At 37.0% G+C, this 19,985-nt stretch overlaps 1 protein-coding gene and 1 non-coding gene across 2 annotated transcripts in view; both read right to left on the minus strand.

Moving 5' to 3' along the window:
* The window catches only part of ADAMTS19 (ADAM metallopeptidase with thrombospondin type 1 motif 19), a 294,467-nt gene that overhangs the window by 10,222 nt on the left and 264,260 nt on the right, over positions 1-19,985 (minus strand). The gene's annotated exons all lie outside the window — the stretch shown is intronic.
* Positions 17,716-17,843, minus strand: LOC150000453 (small nucleolar RNA SNORA19). The gene has a single exon (XR_016513825.1). It is a non-coding gene; the product is annotated as a small nucleolar RNA SNORA19 (small nucleolar RNA).

Genomic DNA, 19,985 nt, shown 5'->3' on the forward strand with positions numbered 1-19,985 from the left:
GGTGCCTGTCCGCGACCTATTTCGCAGGCCTGTGGCGCTTTCTTTGGGGGCGGGGGTCCAAGATGGATTCACACAGTTATTCCGCTAGGAGACCGGGATCCGTCCTCCCGCCCCCCTGGGCCTCACTGTTCAATGCGATGTGGTGGCTGCTTTCCCCAGCGTTGGGGTCGCGAGCTGCCGGGGGTTCGACTGCAGCCGGGATTGTTCTCCCCGCCGCTGTCCCAGGTGCGACCGCAAACAGCGCCGTCCCCTTTCGCTCTTACCTGCGCAAAGGGCGCCGCTGGTTTATAACTTCATATGTTGGACTTCCGTGTAGTTTTATTTTCTGGAATTTCTAGTTATCCTTTGTTTTGAAGTAGTTGTATTCCTCTCTAGTTGTAGAGGGAGACCTAGCGCGTCCGTCTAAGCCTCCATCTTGGCCAGAAGTCAGTAAGCACTTCTGATTGTCACCTTTTAGATACACAGGCATAAGGTTTGTAATGTATTTTTTCCCTTTGTGCTTTAGTGAGTCATTATTAGAATTGCACTCTCTTTGCTATCAATTCTTCTTTCATATTATGGGTCCTGGCTCTTATTTTCATACATGCAAGAAGCATTGTACACAAACCCCTTTCAGCCCAAGCCTAGTCTACTAATGTTTGCTTTGTCTGTAGTCCCCAGCCTTCTAATCCATACCACTTATTAACACTGAAAAGGTATTCTTTCAAAATTGCTTTACATATATGATCTCCTTGGACAAAAGTCTTTGGTTTTTGAGTTCATTGCCTATAAGATAAAGCCCAGTATCCCAGAATCTCCAGGCTGGTGTTTACCCACCTCCTCAACCTTATTTCCCACCCTTCACTTTAGGAATAATCTGCTCTATTAAAGACTAATCATGCCCATGCAATTTCCATTCCCACATCTACAACTGCATTCATAGTTTTACTCCTTTCCAAATGCCTGACTGCTTTTCAAATCACAGTCTTAAATCACTGCCTCTTTGAAGTGTTCCTCAATTAGCCCAACTACTTATGCATCTTTATGTTTTAAAACTGTACATCTATCTATCTAAAGCTATCCCTTAGAATTGGTTGGAGAATTTTTTTTTTTTAATTGTAGAATTTCATGCCTAGAATTTCTAAGTTAGGTGAGTATATTCTGCATCCTGAATTTGGAAACTACTGGTCAATAGTACATGTTCTGTAACATACACCAATTTATATCATTTCTTGTTTTTAAGTAACATCTTTAAATGCATCTAGCTTGTCTCTTCTAGTAGACAGTAAATTTCTTGAATTTAGGCTCATTGTTATGCCACCTTCAATAATAAAACTTACATGTCAGGGATGAAAGTAGCTTATGAAGAATAATGGGATTTCATGTGCATGCCATTACATAAGAGTCTACAGATAACTGATGTTTCAAAATTTTATTCTGCAAATATTTCTGCATAATACCCTCTTTGTAGCTAATGAATTTGTAGCTTTCTGAAGATAGCAGATTAAAGAACTACAGCTGGAATGTTATGTCCCTTTAAATCTGATTTTTTTTCTTGTTAACTTCTGCAGGATGTGAATGTTTTTGTTCAGTTTAAGCTTTACTGTAACATAAAACTACTATAAGAGGAGTAACTGTTTGATGTGGTCTTTCTTCCTGGAAAACATCTTAATACCATTCTATAAAATGGGTACACTTATATAAATGAAGAAATTATGCTTCTTAGAAAAGTATTTCCAAGAAAATTCAGAATAGTTAAACAAAACTTTTAAGGGGTTAACGTAATATGGAAAAATATCATCCTAGGATCTACTTCTAAAATTTATGTAATCTTGAAAATAATCACAATATTTAAGAAACTGAAAAAAACCCAGGAGCTCTCTAACAGATGAAATTATTCTGATCAGTAGGGAAGGTTCTCCATCATGTCCCCAAAGCCAGGTATCAGCTACAGACTCTCCCTGATATGTACTTTTGATTAATTTATATCAACTCCAAAGGACATGAGAAAACAAAAGTAACATATCATTTTTCAGAATTATAAAAAATTCAATAAAGTAACTATAGACAAATGATGACTCAGAATACATGATTTTAGCATAATATATGCTAAAATATGAATAATGTCTTTCATAAAAATCTGAAAAACTTTAGAGAAAAAAATTTTAGTTGCATTTATTTTGCAAGTTACATTTTGTAACTTCTACTTGGGAATAACCTGGAAATAAAAATAGGATCAAGATAATAATAAAAGTTCTAGAATTCATTTAACTAAAACAGACTCATTCTTTGCCTTTGAAAGACATAGAATAAGCTTTGTTATAAAGTATGGAATTAAATAGCCTAATGGCCTTAGAATCTAATTCTCATTATAATACTTAAATAATAAAATATCAAGTTGTTAGTAGTAATCATTTTTTAATAAAATATATTTTTAGTAAAAATTTTATTACAAATGTGTGAAAAATGAATAAACATTTGAAATGGAAAAATTGATATCCCAAGGTATCTTCTAAATTAGTTCTTACTTTATTATAGAAGATATTACTAAATAACTGAATATTTTCTCAAATCACATTACTATGATTAATGAAAGACATTAAAAGAAAGAGCCAAAATAATTCTGGTCTTGAAATGAGACCTGGGCTCTAATATTATCTCCAGCAATTAATTTACCTGGGACTTATTTTTTCTTTTTTGGGAAGCAAAGCATTGAAGTAGATTGTAGCTACAATTTCAGGTCTAAATTACTATGAAAGTAAAAATTCCAAATATCTTATTAAAAGTTACTGTAGTCTAGTAATTTTAAAGAGAAGCTATGTAACAGTAAAGACTCTAATTTCATTATCTAATTATTCACTGTACTTTCCAACAATGGTATGAAAAAAATTCTATTAAATGAAGTCTCAAAGTATAATTTGCTTGCATGTCTCAGATTATTCAATCATTTATTGGTTTGCCAAATATTTATTGATTACTCATTTATGTTCAGGATCTTGTGCAGAAAACAAAAACAGCAGAAATTATTAATATTGTGGTACTTTATTCAATATACTTTATTCAATATACTTTATTACAAAACACAATGATATAAAATAGCACCATAGACTTCCACTAAAAACTAAAATGCTAAAATCTCAACTCAATTTGCCAGCATCTGATAAACAAATATAGGGTGTGGCAGATCACTTGTCAATGATCTTCCTCTTACAAGGAAAATTTCTTGACAAGAGTATTTTAAAGGAATTGCATTGCCTGATAAACATTCTGTTCCCCAAACAGTTCACTATTGCCCTGAAGGACCTTTTAAACAAAGTACCACATGAATCATGTTTATGAACTAGAAGCCTTTAATTCTGAACAGCAAACACAATCTTGACATCCTAGCTTTTCTAGGGTACAAAGGAAACAGTGATCTTTAAAGCAAACTTAGAACAGCTTAGAAAATTGCTCATATAATTTTGGAGTTAAAAGCAGTGTTTGGCCAGACACAACATGGCACAAGTAAAACTGATGCTGGTCTTCCCTCTTTCCCACCAAAACATGAGCCTTGGCATCTCTGAAAATGAAGTTTTGTCCTGTCGACTTAGTGATATTCATCATTTCCATCTACTTGGGAAAACATGACCTTCCCTGTGCTTGGGCACATGTGACTGATATTTTTAGATAATATCGCCAAGGATTTCTCTCTGAATAAATCCTTCCTTGACATGCGAGTTTAGTGACAATTTCTAGGACTGAATTAAATTATGTCTATATTGTAGCTTTCATGTCTAACACTAGTCATGAAGAGAGAAACTTTCTCAATAAGTCAAACAGTTTGGACTATGAAAAGATTAGAGAAATAATCTAGTAAATGAGAACCACAAATGCAAGGGGTACCAAATCAACAAGGGCTTTATCCTCTTTTAAAATGAGATATACATTATAGAACCTTATAATCACACTCAATCTCTAAAACTTCATTTTCCTCCTGTTTTTCTTATACCAGGTAAGAAGAGCTGACTGACTTTGTTTTATCTAGGAAAGGGAAATATCTAGGGACATATAAACAATGCCCAAGTTGGCAGGAGAGTCCAGTAGACCTTTAACTCAGATGTTTATAATTTTCTAAAAATGTCCAAGGATGATCTGGGGATAGATATAGATGGGAACTCTTTGAAAGTTTTATTGAATGCGCAGGACTTGCCAGTACTGGTAAAGACAGTAAGATGCCAGAATGACTTGGCAAATTTATGGATTGGCTTGAATGCAAACAAATGAGGGAGAATAAAACATGTAGGGAAAACCCACACTAAAAAATTCTTAACTGTCACATTGTCATAGAAAGGAATGAGATGAACTTGAAGTAGCTATGATTTCCATCTGATGGACAAGCCAAGGTGGGGGATCCTTTTTTCCATCACAAAGGACAGAGAGGTGGTGAGGCACTTCCCAAAGAGTAAATCGAAGAAAGAAGCCAACCATGGAAGTTGTATTCCTGACAGAGCATTATTTATCGCATTAATACAGTGTTGCTAAGATCTTGGTGTAATACTTTGGAAAATATATAAACACATTACAGAAGGAGTCCAAGGAAAGGCCATTTATCCTGAGGCATTTTACTGAAGTTATCATTTTGGTACATTCAAGGTAAGTGAATGTGTGCTGTTGAATAACTGTGGCCTGATGAAATTATTTAAGTTTTCAATTCTAATCTGATGCATTGAGGATAATTAGGTCTTAATTAGCACAATGGTGTAAGTTTTTGGTGGATCCAATACTACATACAAAATATGAGTGTATTCTGTTGCTAAACGTTCATTATTTTATATAGAAGTATTCCTTTTATGATGTATTTGAATGTTTACAAAAAATCTGCACCATTTAAAGATAATGTATGTGCATTGCTCCTTATTGTTCCTACAAATACCACTATGCCTACTGACATAAATCTACTAAATACTAGAGAATGATAGCAAGTGTGCTCTGTAATATATTGACATGAGTAAAACATGGTTAATTCAAATAAAAAGGGCCACACAGGCATCAATAAACAGTCATTTGCAAATTTGTAAAGTGTCAAAATAAGGGAAACTAGTTACCATAATTTTAGGAGGTTCTCAAGGTTTGCCATAGTACCACTTGAATCTACTTTTGTAAAGTATAAAATTATTTTTCTGTCATTGAAAACTCATGGATCATGAAGGAATTTTCATAATGGTTCATGGTATAATCTACCTATTATCTTGTCTTTGTCAAAATCACTGCAAAACATTGTTGTCCTCTTGTCCAAGAAGTAACCCATGTACTTCTGGTCATCTCAATTTCACTCAAGAACCCTTTAGAAGCAAGATAGCTATAAATATCTCTAACTACTCTCCTATTTAGAGAGGAGAACTCATTCTTGCCACGGATCTCTGATTTCCGTGGTGCTTCAGTGCTCCATGGGTTTTGAGAGCAGGTAGGTGTATTCCACATATATGATTTTATACATGGAGCTAAAAGAGACTTCTGCATCCATGCTTAGGTATTGGAATTCTACAGTAAAATACCACAGTTAAGTGAGTTTCTATCTTTCCTTTCAGAGCTTCAGAATAATCACACAGACATTTTTTTAAATCCTCACCAGAGGACATGCTTATTGATTTTAGAGAGAAGAGAAGGGAGAGAAAAAGAGAGAGAGAGAAACATCAATGTGAAAGAGAGATATCAATCGGTTGCCTTGCATACGGGCCCCAACCCTACTGAACCCACAACCCCAGCATGTGCCCTGGTGGGCAATCAAACCTGCAACGTTTTGGTTTACAGGTTGATGTGCAACCAATTGAGCCACACCAGCCAGGGCTCATACATTGTTTTGGTGCTAAGAGTTATTTGTTACTCTGAATATTGATATAATTTAGTTTGCGGAACCAATTGGGATATGATGGTATAATAAATTTGTAGGCTTAGGTTAAAGAATCAACTAGTTTGCCAGCAAACTTATGGCATTATTTATCTGTGTGTGTTAAACTCTAATGTTAAAATGTAAAACTCTTCAAGTTTTAAGTCTTGTAATATGTCCTCCTGAACATTACAAACTGAAGAGGCAGAAAACCCAATGGTAAAAATACAATCTACTAAAAGGCATTTATTTGGAGTTTTGTTGGTTAGCAAACATAACTAGAACTGGTCTGCTTTTGAATTCCATAAAAAATAACAAATTTCAGTGTACTTAGGGGTTAAAAATAATAGTTCTCACACTTGGCCAGCATAGAGATTTCCCGAGATTCCTTCCTTCTAGACTATGCCAAAGATATATATTTTGGAGGGAATGTGTATTCTCCAGGCCAATAGCTAAGGAAGGCTTTGTAATGCTTTACTCACTTCCAGCTGGCCTCTGTGAGAAATAGGAATTCCTAAATTAAGGGAAAATTGTTATTGGCAAGATTAGTTCAAATGATTTTTTTCTATCAATATAATATGCAATTTTACAGACCCCATATAACCTGCAATGAGAAGTGTCAATCTCTAACAAGGCTCACCAGCACTGACTTTAACACTTTGTCTCTGGGAATAAATGGATTACTCCAAAGTGGTTATTAACAACAATGAAGTAGCACTCACAGTGGAGAGCGGATCTCAGAAGGAAACTAAATGATGACTTCTCGTGGAAATTATTAGTGCAGCATTCCTATTCATTTATGTATATGTTTGGCAGTTCCATCGTTCAACTTTTTAATAAAGTGAGTGTGAAACAAACATACTAAGGAACAAAAGTTAGGTTTGTGTTTTAAGATTTGGTATTTATTTTGGTTAGTGTTTCACCATCTTTTGAAAGTAGTTCATCTGCCTTATTTAACTCATGAGTGTTTGGGATTGAATAGATTCCTAGAGGTCAGACATTTGAGAAATTTTTTCTTTTTTTGCATATGTGTTTAATTAAGTCTTCATTTGGTTGTACAGTTCAAACTATTTTTGTTTCTTTAATGAAAACATTTGCATATAGTTACAGCAAATCAAGAAAATGTGTGTGGCAAAATCAAGCAATTACTTATGAATGATTATCAGAGAATTGACTGTGTTATGAAAGGACTGTCAAATTAACAAAAAATATTTTTTTATATCAAGGTACACATTGATCACCATAATGATAAAAAAAAAAACAAGAAGTTTTGCTTTAAGAGGCAATTAATAAGCACAAAGTCTTGGGCATAGATGTGATGCTGTCAGTGCTCAATCAATCACAGGGTGTTGCAGGTGAAAAAAAGATCATTAAGACATTTCTCTTTATCACTATCCTGTTGGTGAAACAGCTTGCCACCAGGGAGAACTGTTGGGATGATGGTGATTAAATTTTCTTTTCAAATAACACAGTTTCCAGGTCCAGTCCAGCAATTCTAGATCAGAAATGGACCAGATCCTTTTGTGGCCATGTGGGAGAAGTGTGTGTTTTTGTTCTGCTTTAATAGATAAATTCTTGATTTAAAATAGCACTGAGAGCATTATATAACTACCTTTAACTTATTCCAACCTGAAATAAATACTGCTCTTGCCAGTTCACAGAGAAAATTCCTCAGTGCACTTTGCTTCTGTCTACTGCTTTCCTTTCAGGTTAGACCATTTCTGTCTAACCTGCTGGCAGGTGTTCTAGCCAAGGGGGCTCACAGGAATATGGAGGACATCTGCCAGCTCTCCTGAAGCTTGGTATTAAGCACCTTTTTGACTTAAATAGCATGTTCTTCAAATAAGGGTGGATTTACTTTTTTTTAAATCACATTTTTAAGTAGTTTAATTTTTCATACATAAATATGTCAGGGGAGTCATGTGTTTACATAAAATTATATTGGTTAGTTGAATTTCCTTGGAGAAAAATAAGCTAGTTACTAATTCTTTTGTAGGAAAACAGAATTGTTATATAGTTGTAATTGTTACAGAATTACTGTAGTTCCCCAAGAATAAAATAGATCGGAAGAAAAGAAATACAGTGCTTAGATGTATCATCTATTTTTTGTTTACTTGGTGAAAAAGTTTATCAGTCATTTATTCAATAAATATCCTTACATGTAGTGTGATGCCTGGTCACTCAGACTTGTGAGAAGGGTGAAGGGATGAAAACATTCTGAATGAAACAGCAGCAATATAAGGCAATGAATAATTAATTGAGAAAAAGTAATATAGTCAAAAAGTGCAAACAAATGTTGCCATTTATTAGGGAAGCCCTTTGAAAAATTAGGCACTTGAGGTGGTCCTCAAAGGATGTGGATAGTTGGGAGAAACACATTCCAGCCAAAGAGAGATGTATAAACAGAGATGTGGAGATTGTAGAAGTGTACACCATGCAGACCATTTTAAATAGGCAGGTTAGGATCAGAGCAGGGAAAGCTTTGAATGCCAGAGAGGGTCTGGTAGGTGACAGCACAGTCATGAGGAACTCTCTGGAAGTGTTGGGTGATAGACTACAGTGAGGAAGTCATCCCTGGGTATGGTGAATGTGAAAGAGGAGGAGTACAGGGGTCATGGAGCACATTAGGAACCATTACTCTAGTCCTGGTGAAAAAATAAAGATGTAGCATTATATTGGAAATAAAGAGCAACTGACAATTAGATAAAGATATAATTATGTATGTATATATAAGTATATGTATTACTCAGCCATAAAAAAAAATGAAATTTTATCATCTGTGAAATCGTGGATGGACCTAACGGATATTATGCTAAGTGAAATAAGTCAGACAAAGACAAGTACCATATGATTTCACTTACATGTGGAATCTAAAGAAAAAAGTAAATGAATGAACACAACAGAACCAAACTCAGATACAGAGAACATTTTCATGGTTGCCAGATGGGAGGATGGTTGGGGGTGCTGGGTGAAAAAGAAATAGGGATTAAGAAGTACAAATTGGTGGTTACAAAACAGGGGATGTAAAGTACAGAACAGGGAACATAGTCAATAATATTGTAATAATTATGGGGGATGCCAGCTGGGTACTAGACTTATTGGGGTGACCACTTAGTAAGTTATATAAATGTCTAACCACTCTGTTGCACACCTGACACTAATATAATATTTAATTTCAACTGTAATTGAAAAAAGAAGCAACTAAGACAAAAACCCTACTGTGTATAGGAAAAAAGCCAAGTAGCTCTCAGTCTGGGTAAATGGGAAGAGGATATTGACACATTTCCAGAAAAGGTTACTGGAACTGGGATGTGATTTGAGGAAACAAGACACAAAATTTTCTTATAAATATTCCAATAGCTCAGTCCTAGGGAAACTGAAGTTTGAGTTGAGAATAAAGATACAGGCTTCTCTAACTCCCTCTGACTGAGTCCCAATCTCACTGAACTTTTAAAAAAGTACTTTCTTCTCTTGTGTCCCTGGAGTTTCCTTCTGCTCCTTTGAGCCTCCCCATACCCCCACTCTGTTGTTCTGGCCAGTGCTGCTCTTCTCCCATGTGTCTGCACAGGGCGTCTGTGCAGGTGCATCCTGTCTTCTCTGGCCACTGTCCCTCCTCAGACACACTTAGACTTTAAACATTTAAGCACCATTTAATCGTGGGACCACACTGTAAAGTACATGACTGTCTAACCACTATGCTGTACACCTGAAACATACACAAAATAACACTGAATGTAAACTGTAATTGAAAAAGAAAAAAATTTAAAAGACACATGCATTGGGCAGCAAAGGGTAGAGAGGGAGAATTATTGCAGGAGAAAAGTAAAGAAGAGAATCCATTTAACCTGCGTTTAATATTTGGTTCATGTCATGGAAAGGTTTTGAGCAGATTGGGAAGAAAATTAAAACCACTAGAGTTTTTATAAAGCTACAAACTAAGAGTTTTAATAACAGGCACTATTGTACCTTTATTTGAATGTATTTTATAACATCTCAAACTGTTTTCCTGGAAAACCCTGTTTATCTATTTTTTCCTGAAGACCCAAATTACATGAATATTATAATACTAAAAATTTAAACACTATCCAAATGGGGATGTCTCCAAAATTTATATTTTTGTCCCATCCCCCTCCTATATTAGACACCAGTGTTTAATTCTTTTATGTACATGTGAACATAGTCCAAAATAGAATTCATAGTCTCTTTTCCAACTTGATTCTTTTCTAGGGTTTCCTATCTTGTATCACAGAACCAGCATCCACACAAGATATTCAGATCAGAAAGCTAACCTGTGAGTCCTTCTTAACATCTTCCTCTTTCTCACCTCCTCCTTAGATAACTAACTCCAGGTTCTGTTCATTCTAACTTCATAACAATTTCTCAAAGCTACTATCTCCCCCCATCTCTACTAACAGGACAATACAAATAGCCAACATTTATTTAGTTGCAATGTATCTGACATGATGCTCAGAACTTCTAATGAATTATTTCATTTGGCTTCATTAACTTATTTAAACAGAAGATCTAGAATTCAAACCCAGTCCTATTTGATTCCATACACTGAGCTATCTCAACTCTTAAGCCCCAAGTCCTTGAAAAATAACTAGAGATATTTTGCATTATAGAAACTTGCTATACATACCCATATATTCACTTATATAAAGAGAGACACTACTGCGATCTCTCTAAATTACAAATTTTCTCTAGATAGAAGATATATATACATAGTATGCATGCCTCATTCTTTTTAAGCTAATATAGTTCTCTTGCATTTAATCATATCAGTCAAATGCATTTGACTACATTGAGTAATTCAAACATGGTGAAAATTCAATTTTTAAAAGTGTATCTGGGAAAATAAAAGACTCTCAAGAGGTCTTAAAAAGAAATGATAGCAATGCAAAAGTATCCCACTCTGGCAGTGCAGAGACTGAGAAAAACAATTTGATAGCCAATAGTTTAAGGGTTTTGTGTGTAGTTTAGGAGAGCTATATTCTCCAGAATGGTGAGTAGCAAGTTGTGTAAATACTAGTCGTCGTCGTCGGCAGCCGTCCGTCTCGAGAGACGATGGTGTAGCTTCTTAAGAGTCTATCTGCACCGCCGAGAATGGCTGTGCAGTCCAACTCGGGAGTGACACGGTATCTGTCTCCTCCCGTGTTGAATCGACATCTTGCGATGACGCTGGAGTGTCCTCTCCAGTGAAGCTGAAGCTACAGAGCCTGGGCAGGGTGATATGGAGGGTCTGCTGTTGCCCATGCAGCAGACCCCCCCTCTCTTCGCAGCTGAAGGGTCCAAGGGAAAGACGGAGTCAATACAGCTTGGCTTCAGGTGCGCCGCAGGAGTTGCCGGTGTTGACTACAATGTCAAACCGCCTTAGGGACTCCGGCTCCGGATTTTCTGTCAGGGTTTACTCCCTTAGCCTTTCCCCTGAAGAGGTATGCCGCAAGGCAGCGGAGGTTTTTTGGAGTCAGAGTTTTCCTTCTCTGATGTGCCCTGACTGGAAGATCGAACCAGCGACACTTAGCTCGCAGGCCGACGCTCAATCCACTGAGCCAAACCAGCCAGGGGGAGTAAATACTAGTGGATGTATTTAAACAAAATAATAGAAAGTCTTCCTTGAGGAAAAGAATTCTATTTATCATTGAGTAATTTATTTAGTGTAAACAGCTTATAGACAAGTGAGTTTTCAAATAAATACTCCTATAATGCAAAAGATCTCTTATTTAGAATATATTGGGATAGATTTCTTTCTCTTCTTTTTTTAAAAAGTATATTTATTACATTGTTACAGTAGTTCCATTTTTTCCCCTTTGCTCGCCTCTGCCCAGTACCCCCCTTTCCTCCAGCAATCCCACCCCCCTTAGTTCATGTCCATGGGTCATGAATATAAGTTCTTGGCTTCACCCTTTTCCTATATTATTCTTAACTTCCCTCTGTTTTGTACCAATCGATTATGCTTTTTTCCTTTCTTTTTTTAAAATATGCTTTATTGATTATGCTGTTACAGTTGTCCTAATTTCTTTTCCCGTTGTTCCCCTCCACCCAATGACATCCCTCCCTCCAGTTGTCCCCCCTCCCCCTTAGTCAATGCCCATTGGTTGCACATATAGTTCTTCTCAACATCTTCCTATCTACTCCACTCCCTCCTACTATGCTTCTTAATTCCTGTACCATCTTCCTCCCTTCCCTCTTCTCCCTCCCCGCTGACTCCCCCCATAATGTTCCCTATACCTATAATTCTTTTCCCACTCTTGTTGCCTACTTAGTTTGCCTTTGTTTTGATTCCCTAGCTTCTGTTGTTGGTTGTTGTGATACAGTTTTCATTTTAATGTTCATAGTTTTGATCCTCTTTCTTCTAAACAAGTCCCTTTAACATTTCATATAACAGTGGTTTAAGTCTGATGAACTCCTTCAATTTTCCTTTGTCCTGGAAGCACTTTCTCTGCCCTTCTATTCTGAATGACAACTTCGCTGGATAGAGTAATCATGGTTGTAGGTTTTTGATTTTCATTACTTTGAATATTTCTTGCCAGTACCTTCTTGCCTGCAGAGTTTCTTTTGAGAAATCAGCTAACAGTCTTATTGGGACTCCTTTGTATGTAATTCTCTTCTTCTCTCTTGCTGCTTTTAAGATTCTCTCTTTATCTTTAATTTTTGACATTTTGATTATAATGTGTCTTGGTGTGGTTCTCTCTGGGTCCAGTTTTTTTTTTTTTTTTTTTTAACTCTGTGCTTCCTGGACCTGTAAGTCTATTTCCTTCCCCAAGATAGGGAAGTTCTGCTTCATTATTTTTTCACATAATTTTTCAATTTCTAGTTCTTCACCTTCTGGCAACCCTATGATTCGGATGTTGGCCCGCTCATAGCTGTTTGATAAGTTTCTGAGCCTCTCCTCATCTTCCTCACTTCTCATTTCCTCTTTCTGCACTGGTTGACTGTTTGTTCCTTCCCTATGTTCTGATTTGTTGATTTGATCCCTGGTTTTCTTGTCCTCACCACTATTTTCATATGTGTTTTTGTTCATTTCAGCAGGACTAACCTTCATTCCTTCCCTGTCTTGTAAGCATTCATATAACCAAAGCTCCGAACTGTGCCTCAGGAAGATTTCCTATTTGCTGCTTCATTAGATTAGATATTTGCTGTCTGGTCAGCTGTGTCACTGGGATCTCTATCATGATCTGTGCCATCCTGAACAGTTTTATGTTTACCTTTGCTTCCTGGGCAGGGTTGTCACACTTTCTATGCTATAGTGGGAGGAGCCCTGTGCACTTGTCACAACCGGGCATTTTCTGTGGGGGTGGGGGTTCAAGATGGATTCCTGCCATTCAATCTCCGCTGAGAGACTGGGAGCCTCCTCCTCTGTCCCTACCCCCACTGGGCCTCACAGTCCAAGGCAATGGAGGTGTGCCTTCCCCGGCTTTGGAATCGCAAGCTGACGGGTCTGGTGTGCATCCGGGGTTGCTCCCCAGGTGCTTCTCGCCTCCCCTTAAATACTGGTGTCTGTGCTTACCACTGTCCTGCCACCATCACTGCTGCTGCTGCGGACAGCACAGCTTGACTTCTCCTCCCTGGCTTCACCCCTCCTACCTGTCTGGATGAGCAACACTTTTTTATAACTTCATACGTTGGACTTCCATTTATTTTCTGGAACTTCTGGTTATTGCTGGCTTTGTGGTAGTTGTATTCCTTCTTAGTTGTGGAGGGAGACAGAGCGTGTCAGTCTAGGCCTCCATTGTGGCCAGAAGTCCGATTATGCTTCTTAATCCCTGCACCATTTCCCCATTTCTCCCCCTCCTCCCTCCCAGCTGATAACCCTCCAAATGCTCCCCATACCTATGATTCTGTTCCTATTCTGGTTTGCTTAGCTAGATTTTGTTTTTATTTTTTAGGTTCAGTTGTTGATAGTTGTAAGTTTGCTGTCATTTTAGTGTTCATAGTGGTGGTCTTTTTCTTTAGTAAGTCCCTTTGACATTTCATATAATAATGGCTTGGTGATGATGAACTCTTTAGCTTTACCCTGTCTGGAAAGCACTTCATCTGCCTTTCTATTCCAAATGATGATAGCCTTGCTGGATAGAATAATCCTGGTTGCAGGTTGCCTTTCATTACATTGAATACTTCTTGCCAGTCCCTTCCTGCCTGCAAAGTATCCTCTGAGAAATCAGCTGATAGTCCTATAGGCACCCCCCTGTAGGCAACTCTCCACTTCTCTCTTGCTGCCCCCAGGACTCTCTCTTTATCTTTCACCTTTAGCATCTCAATCATAATGCGTCCTGGTGTGATCCCCTGTGGGTCCAGCTTGCCTGGGACTCTCCGTGCTTCCCAGACCTTTTTGTCTATCTCCTTCACAAAATTTGGAAAGTTTTCCTTATTTTTTTCAATTCTTGCTTCCTCATTCTTCACTGGTTGACTGTTTTTTTCTTCCTTATGTTCCAAATCATTGATTTGAACCCCAGTTTCCTTTCCTTTACCATTGGTTTTGTGTGGGTTTTCCTTCATTTCACTTAGCATAGCCTTCACTTCTTCTCTTATGCATCTGCCATACTCAAGCATATTTGTCAAGACTGCGAGCATCTTTATCACCAGTGTTTTGAATTCTGCATCTGTTAGGTTGTATATCTCCTCATCTGTTAGGTTGTCTATCTCCTCATCGCTTAGTTTTCCCACTGGAACCTTCATCTGTTCCCCCTTTTGGGTCCTACTTCTCTCTCTCCTCATTATGACAGGCTTCTGTGTTTGTTTGCCTCCGCAACCCAGGTAGAGCTGTCATTCCGGTTATGTTGTAAGAGGCGGAGTCTTAGGGATTTGTCAGTACAGGGAGACCGGTTTTACCACATTGTGGTGTTGTATCTGGGGTAGGGGTTTGAGAGGAAACAATGCTGCCTGCGCAGCACTCGCCCCTTTTCCAGGCACCTCTCCCACTTCTGCACTGGACTGGCAACCCTCTATCTGCCGCCCTGGCTGCCACTTCCAGAGTGGGTAGGTTTGCGGATGTTCTAGGACCATGGGGGCCTCCCAAACAAGTGGACTCTGCTGAGAAACCGGCAGTCTGCCACCACCCCAACCCCACTGGTTTGCACAGTCAGAAGCAATGAGGCTTGATTTTTCCCGGTGCTGGTTCTGAGAGCCGCTAGGTCCTGTGAGGCACTGGGTATGCTCCCCAGGTGTCCCTCCTGACTTTAAAATGTGTGACTGCACTTTCTGTTGGCCTGCTGCCGCTGCTGCTGCTGCCACTACCACACCACATTCTCTCCGCCCCGGCTCTGCCCCTCCTACCTGTCTGGATGAGTATTTCTTCTTTATATCTTTGTTTGTTGGACTTCCATGCAGTTTGGTTTTCTGGAACTTCTGGTTGTTTCTAGTTTTGAGGTAATTGTATTTCTTATTAGTTGTGGAGGGAGACGCAGTGTGTCTGTCTACTCCTCCATCTTGGCCGGAAGTCAGGATAGGTTTCCTTAATGTAGAAATGTTTAAAACTATGTTCACAGTCTTTGATTTACACAATTCATTTGTTGATCCAATAATGATAGAATTTCAGTGTGATAGATTTATGTTTGCTTATGGGGTTGCTGCTTAAATTTTTCTATCTTGTGAGATTATTTAAAATTATAAAAATGAAAAGTAGTTCTTTTTTCCAAATATCTATAGACTCTTAGACATAATTAGAAAATAATTCCATAAGTGAAAAAATATTAAACTAGACCACCAACTTACAACATACACTAGAATAAACTCAAAGTGGATAAAAGACTTAAATATAAGTCATGACACCATAAAAGTCTTAGAGGAAAACATAGGCAGGAAAATTTCAGATATCCCACATATATCTCCTAGGGCAAGGAAAATAAAGGGAAAATAAACAAGCTTCTGCACAGCTAAAGAAATCATTAAAATGAAAAAGGGAACTGACCATATGGGAAAACATATTTGCTAATGACACATCAGACAAGGATGTGATCTCCAAAATATATAAGAACTCATACAACTCAACACCAGAAAGACAAATAATTCAATTAAAAATGGGCAAAGGATCTGAACAGACACTTCTTCAAGGAGGACATACAGAGGGCCCATAAGTATTTGAAAAAATGTTCAACATCATTAGCCATCAGAGAGATGGAACTTTAAACCACAATGAGATACCACTTTACACCAGTCATAATGGCCATCATCAACAAATCAACAAACAACTTGTGCTGGCGAGGATGTGGAGAAATGGGAACCCTCGTGAATTTTGGTGGGAATGCATACTGGTGCTGCCACTATAGAAAGCAGTATGGAATTTCCTCAAAAAACTAAAAATGAAACTGTCTTTTGACCTATCAATTCTACTGCTGGGAATATACCCTAAGAATCCAGAATCACCAATTCAAAAGAACTTATGCACCCCTATGTTCATAGCAGCACTGTTCACAATAGCCAACGGCTGGAAACAACCTAAGTGCCCATCAGTAAATGAGTGGATCAAAAAACTTTGGTATATTTACACAACGGAATACTATGCAGAAGAAATAAAGAAGGAACTCCTACCTTTTGCGATAGCATGGATGTAACTGGACACTATTAGGCTAAGTGAAATAAGCCAGTTGGTGAAAGACAAATACCATATGATATCATCTATAAGAGGAATCTAATGAACAAAATAAACTAACAAACAAAATAGAACTATAGTCAGGGAAACATGGAAAAGACTGACTGTGACCAGAAGGGATGGAGGAGGAGGATAATGGTAGAAAGAAAGGGAAAGGACTAGTCAAAGAACATGCATGAGTCACTCATGGACATGGACAACAGGGTGAAAATTGACCGTAAGAGCTGGACGTGAGATGGTTGGAGGACGGCAAAGGGGGAAAAACTGGGACAACTGTAATAGAATAACAATAAAAAAAGAACTTAGTGAACAAAACAAACAAATGAGCAAAACAGAACCAGAGGCATGGAAATAAGGAACAGACTGACAGTGACCAGAGGGCAGGGAGGATGGAGTTAAGAGTGGAAAGAAGGGGAAAGGACTAGTCACAGAACTAGTATAAAGGACCCATTCACATGGGCAACAGGGCAGGGACTGACTGTGGGAGGGGGTGGGATGGGCAGAGGAGAGCAACAGTGGAAAAATGGGAACAACTGTAACTGAACAAAAATAAAATATTTAATAAAAAGATAAAATACAAAAAAAGAAATATAATTTTTTTTAAAGAAAATAATTCTGAATGGAAATGATAATTCATCTCAGGAATAGTTTTCCAGATTATAGATAACTTTAGTTTGATTTCAATCTACAAATTTTCTCTAGTTTGAAAAAATATTTACCAAACTAGTCTTTACAATTAGAATAATCTAATGTAAGCTTTTCCAAAGTATATTACACTAAATTACAAACTAGTTACATGCTCTGTAAAAGTGGCCTTTGGTAAAAAGAAAAGAGAAAAATGCTGTACTCTCTTTTTGAGACTTACCAAGGAGGGAAGAAGGTTAAAGGATCTGAAAAGTCTTATAGCAAATAGGACATGCTTATCATTGCTTAATTACAGTATTTCTCACACATGGAGACCACATCCCAAGGAACATTTTTCATGTAACATAATGTTGGGAATGCAAGTTTCAAGAATTTGTAAATTATTATGACTTTAGTCTTACAAAAATGATGATTCAGGTTTTCAGCAACTACCAATTTTACTAATGCATCTACTTGACAATATATTTTCTGCACTATGGCAGTTCCATTTTATTTTTCCTTTTATTCTCTAGTTTCAGCCAATACAATTTTCTAATTTTACACTCTATGAGAGTTATTTAATTTGGTTGTTTGCTGGTGCTGCTAATTATTTCTTTAAATTTATTTATTTATTTATTTATTTATTTATTTTTTTACTTGTCGGAAGGAGACTGGCAGCATTACTACCGAGTTATACTGCTAATTAACCTTCAACTATTTGTATAGCACATAAGAAATAACACTGCTCACACATACGAGAAAGCAGGTCAATGAAATGTGCACTATTTCTTTAAATTTAAATGAGAAATCCTTCTAACAAATGATTGAGTTTCCCTTTACTAACCTGTAAGATCCTGCTTAATTTTACTTGTATTAAAACCAGCAAGCTATGCATATCCTCAGTTACATTCTGGGACCTCCTGCATGTTGATTTGAACCGGGGTGGGTATGTGCCAGCATTGGGTCAGTCCAGACATGTAAGAATCTATAGTCCTAAGATCCTAGACTGTCATGGGGCAATGAAAAATCCCTCCTTTTGGATGTTTAGATCTGGTTCTTTTTGTGCCTTTTGACTTAAAACATTGCATTATCTAGTCATTTTGTTTGAGACTCTTGATTGAATTGATTATGATGTTGCTTTAAGTTTCCTTCAATGATTCACTGAGTTTTCCTTCAGTAGAAAGAAATATTCCCATTCATTATCCATAATTTCCTACCAACTGTGATGTCAGCATTACTACTGTCACTGTGAATTTTAAGGAGTGACAAGCTTCTGTGTAGAAAATAGAAGATATATCAGTAATCCAAGGATCCTATTATAGCCCATTAACTTATTTAGAGCTTCAAATTTGCATGATCTGTCTCTGTGAATCCACTATAACAAAGATTAAGAGATGAAATAATTATTTTTTAGGGCTATGTGAAAAGGTATAAACTAAGCCACTTATACTGATGCTGGCCAATTGGAATAAAGGTAGGACAGGGTAACACATCTATGGTTTGCCTTTGCAGACTTGTTTTGAATATGTCAGTGAGGAATCTTTCATTGAATTCTTGTTTCTTGGATTTTCCACCTTTAATTTAATAATTAAGCAATATGAGAACATTTAAGGTTATATATACAAAGCCCTCTTAAACAAAGATCTGGCATAATTCACTTGATTAATTTAAGATTCTATTTCTGAGCTTCTTCTTAAAACAAATTAGAGGCTAACTACTCAGGAAAAGGCACACTTAATTCCCCATAGTTATTACGAGTCCTAGGACAATATAATACACTAGGTGGATGTCAATAATATCTGTAGTATGTATGGTAAGGAAATTACTTTTAACTAGAAATAATCCAGATAGATATGGCTCTTTCATAGCTACAAAAATAAATTATTAAGCAATCAATATGTTTTATTTTGAGTTTCAGCTACAACATTGTCTTCAGAAAAAAAATGCAAAAAATTGTTGTAAACACCAATTTGAGATGTGTAACTACATAGAACTAGAAAATCTTCACTCAGAGAATTACCTCAGAATAAACAGAATTCCTATTAGCTTAATGCAATTTTTATAGCCAGGAAGCATGTATTTAGTCTAATATATTTCCCCTATTCATTAGGAAGAATTACCTTATATTTAAATTCCTCTTCTATTCAGCTGAACACATTGAACATAATTGTGGTTTCCCTTTGCAGCAAAAGTAAAAATGACCTTTTTCTATTACAAGCTTTATTTATGCTAGTTCTAAACAAAGATATACCATACTATCTATATAATTAAATCAACCAAAATGATTTATTTTTCTTTCAGCAGTGTTTTGAATTATATAATCACAAAAAGACTCATAATCTCGCAAAATCTATTAATCATGTCATAATTTGATATGTGGCCAAAACTTTTCATTTCGCACAATTTTAAACGACTAAATTAAATTCAAATTGTAGTGTATAAATTGATTCTAAGAATAAACCATCAGTAGGTACAATTTCAAGGTGTCTTGTTGTCATTACAACTCACCTGAGAAAGTATAAACCACTTGTTAGTACTGCGCAAAAAAGTTAACCCTAAAAAGCTTCATGAAGGACTGGATTCTGTTTAGCAGACAAATCAAACAGTATTCTTTTATTTACTCCTCTCCTGGCTTCCAACAATGAAAGCAAGAAGTTGTAGAAGTTCAAATGAAGTCAGAAAGGCCAAGGTCATGCAGAAAAGATGGCATTTTACTAAATAGAAGAGACTATGGCATTTTTAAAGTCAGTGTTCCAAACTTAGGACAGCTTAACTGAGTAAATATGATTTATACTGCCAGAGAACACATGGGTTGTACTCCACCCTCCCAGGAAAGACCTGAAAGCCATGCACAGTCACAACGCAGCATCTGATTGTGTCCAAGGTTAACCCCAGCCAGAGCAAAGCAATCACAGTCCAGTCTCG

The sequence above is a fragment of the Furipterus horrens genome, unplaced genomic scaffold (genome assembly GCF_987537825.1).
Source record: "Furipterus horrens unplaced genomic scaffold, mFurHor1.1.pri manual_scaffold_10, whole genome shotgun sequence".
Classification (NCBI taxonomy): domain Eukaryota; kingdom Metazoa; phylum Chordata; class Mammalia; order Chiroptera; family Furipteridae; genus Furipterus; species Furipterus horrens.